At 56.2% G+C, this 3,694-nt stretch overlaps 1 non-coding gene across 1 annotated transcript; it reads right to left on the bottom strand.

Moving 5' to 3' along the window:
- Positions 1-2,616: 2,616 nt before the first annotated feature.
- On the bottom strand, positions 2,617-2,689 carry TRNAV-AAC. The gene has a single exon. It is a non-coding gene; the product is annotated as a tRNA-Val (tRNA).
- Positions 2,690-3,694: the final 1,005 nt, after the last annotated feature.

The raw sequence follows: 3,694 nt of genomic DNA on the forward strand, positions 1-3,694 counted from the left end.
CCCCGCCTGCCCCCCCGCCCTTCCCCGCCTGCAGCTCCGGCCTCTCCCCTCCCGCCCCGCCAGCCGCACCCCGGGGAGCACCGGGCCCCAGGCTCTGTCCCCACCTGGAGCCCAGTGGGGCCGGGGCAGCTCCTGCTGCAGCTGAGACCAGCGGCTCCGCTCCCGCCCGGGCGGCTCCAGCGCTGCTGGCAGCACGTGGCCACCAGGGAGCAGCTGCTGAGCCCGGGCTCCTGCGTCACAATGTGCCAGAGCCCCGCCCCCAGGAGCTGCCCCGCCCCCGGACTGTATCAGAGCCCCGCCCCCAGGAGCTGCCCCATCCCCAGGCTGTGCCCGAGCCCCGCCCCAGGAGCTGCCCCGCCCTGGGCTGTGCCACAGCCCCCAGGAGCTGCCCCGCCCCGGGCTGTGCCAGAGCCCCCAGGAGCTGCCCCTGGGATTTGTTCTCCTGTTTCCTTCTTCCCAGCACCTGCCGCTCCCTTCCTGTGTCTGCAAACACCCCCCCGGGAGGGCTGCAGCGCTCGCTGGGTCTGTCTCCAGTGGCTGAAGTTGCCTCCATCTCTAATCACCTGGGGTGGAGGGAACGAAGGGAGGAGATGGGCCCAGGGTGTGAAAGCAGAATTAGGGGGCAGGGAAAGAAGGACTGTTTGGAAAGGTGGAAAGGAAAGGCTCCTGGGTGATCCAGATGGAGTCAGAAGCAGTTGGGCAGCAGAGGCTCAGATAAATGGAGGAACCCCGGGTGTCCCAGTGTTGGCCAGGGTGTGTACAGCACCTAGCACAATATGGGGTCCCGATCTCATTCATGGTCTGTGCAGCACCTGGGAGCCCTGATGTCTCTTTCCTCATCACAGGCACTGGGAATGGAGTGAGGGAAACCTCAGCACCTGAAGGGTTAATGCAGCCCTGTGTGCAACCCCTGCTAGAGTGACCAGACAGCAAATGTGAAAAATCGGGACAGGGAGTGGGGGTAATAGGAGCCTATATAAAAAGGCCAAAAAATTGGGACATCCGGTCACGCTAGTCCCTGCTGCACTCACGAGGGGTTGGCTTAGAGAGTTGTAGTAATAACAGCAGCAAAGAGTCCTGTGGCACCTTATAGACTAACAGACGTATTGGAGCAGGAGCTTTCGTGGGTGAATCCCCACTTCGTCAAATGTACCAATAGTCCCATATGGTCTAGTGGTCAGGATTCCTGGTTTTCATCCATGGGACCTGGGTTCAACTTCTGGTGTGGGAACAGTGCAGAGCTTTTGCCCAGAGTGGAGACAGGAAATGAAAGAAACAGGAAGGGATCCTGCCAGCAGGGGAGTTAGACAGCGTGGGGAGGGGATCCCAGAAGTGGGGGTGGGGGGCAGAGGTCTGAGCGGAGACCAGGGAAGGATCCCAGCAGTGTGGGAAGTTGAGAGCACAGGCCTGGCATGGGGACCTGGAAGAGTGAATGTGTCCCTCTAAACCCATCAACTGCAGACTAGGCAGGACTGGAAGAATTACATATTTGTTGGTAATTGTCAATTTCTGTGTAAACGCACAACCCAATGGCAAAATATTTCCATCCATAATTATCAAAATTGGCAGATGGGCAAAGTAAGAAACATGCTGCTTGAGAACTTACCCTGTTGTAGGAGCAGCAGTGATCTGTGTGCTCCATATAACCTGTATGCCCAAAAGGTCTGTTACACTCCCCCCACCCCCCGCCCCATCTCCTCTCCCTCTCTGAATGCCTGTGAAGTGGCTTTCCCCCTCCCCTCCCCTCCCCTCCTGCAATGCTTGTGGGATGAATGAGCTGGTTGAACAGCTGGTTGAAGCAGGGGCGGCTCTAGGCACCAGCGGGCCAAGCGCCCGCTTGGGGCGGCATCCTGGGGAGGGCGTCATTTGGCTCCCGCCGGCATGCCTGCGGCAGGTCCACCGGAGCCCGGGACAGCGGACCTGCCGCAGGCATGACTGCGGTCGGGTCCCGCTTCCCGCTGAGCTCCCGCAGGCATGACGGCGGCAGGTCCACTCGTCCGGGCTCCGGTGGACCTGCCGCAGGCATGCCGGCGGAGCTCCACCGAGCCAAATGCCGCCTCCCAGGATGCCGGAGCCGGAAGAGGGGACCGCGGGACTGGGGAAGGGCGGCGCAGCGCTCCGCGCTGCTTGGGGCAGCCTGCTTTGTAGAGCCGCCCCTGGGTTGAAGATCAGAAGAGCTCCTAGATAGACAAGGTGTCTGGGACTCTCATTAGGCAGCATTGTGAAAGCACAGCTGAGCACAGGGCCCCTTCCCCTTTTAAAGACCTGAACCTCATGGCCTGCGACTAGAGATGACTTGGCTGCATCCGGTGGGTCACACTCCACCTCAGCCAGTGTCCATGCAGGGTCCATGCTCTGGGTGTGTGAGTGCTGCCTAATGAGAGTCCAGACATCTTGGTACCTGGAAGCTCTTCTGATCTTCAGCCAGCCCCTTCATCCCACAAGCATTGCAGGAGGGAGGGGGAGGGGGAAAGCCACTTCACAGGCATTCAGAGAGGGAGAGGAGACAAAAGCGAGGGGGAGGGGAAGTATAAGAGACCTTTTGAGCATAGAAATCACTGCTGTTCCTACAACAGCAGGGACAGGCCACTAGGAGCTGAGAAAAGGAAGCAAGCCTGTTTCTGCCTAGCTTTGAACCAGGGACCTTTTGCGTGTTAGGCAAACGTGATAACCACTACACTACAGAAACTCTGTCACAGGGCTGTGCCCTTCCCTTCATAAGAACATAAGAATGGCCATACTGGGTCAGACCAAAGGTCCATCCAACCCTATATCCTATCTGCCAACAATAACCAATGCCAGGTGCCCAAGAGGGAGTGAACCTAACCGGAAATGATCAAGTGATCTCTCTCCTGCCATCCATCTCCACTCTCTGACAAACAGAGGCTAGGGACACCATTCCTTACCCATCCTGGCTAATATCCATTGATGGACTTAACCTCCATTAATTTATCTGCAAAAAGAACAAAGAGAACATGTGGCACCTTAGAGACTAACAAATGTATTTGAGCATAAGCTTTTGTGGGCTAAAACTCACTTCATCGGATGCATGCAGTTAAAAATTCAGTAGGAAGAGATATATACACACAGAGAACGTGAAAAAAATGGGTGTTGCCATACACACTATAACGAGAGTGATCAGTTAACGTGAGCTGTTATCAGCGGGAGAAAAAAACCTGATTTTGGGAGGGGAACAGGAGAAAGGACAAAGGAAGCAAGAGACGAAGAGAAAAGAGGGATCAGACAGTGGATGGAGCAAGAGGTGAATCAAAAAGGACAAACCCTTATGTCCCCAGTGATTCTAAGAGACAAAATCCCAGGTGCAAAATAAAATTCTGCCTCCTTAAGCTCGTGTTTTCCATGCCTAGAATTCAACTGTCACCAGATGGATCAGACTGAACAGGTTTCACACCTCCAGGAGGCTCTTACCTTCTAAACGGCTGTTTTCTAGTAAAATCACTAAAAAGGAAGGAAGAAACTCGAAAGAGGTTCCTCCTGGCGCTCACGTCCGTGAACCCGAATACTCTCTCAGTCCTCAAAGGGAGACCTGGAGAAGGAGACTTGCTCCAGTAAAGCCACAGGGTCTCTGAGGTTTCCCTGGCCCCTCGCCCCTGTCCTGCCTGGCTGATGTCAGCATCTCTCTGTGAGGTCACCACCTCCCCACCGCCTTGGACCAATAGTCTGAGCCCCTGCA

This window comes from Mauremys reevesii, linkage group 17 (assembly GCF_016161935.1).
Source record: "Mauremys reevesii isolate NIE-2019 linkage group 17, ASM1616193v1, whole genome shotgun sequence".
Lineage (NCBI taxonomy): Eukaryota > Metazoa > Chordata > Testudines > Geoemydidae > Mauremys > Mauremys reevesii.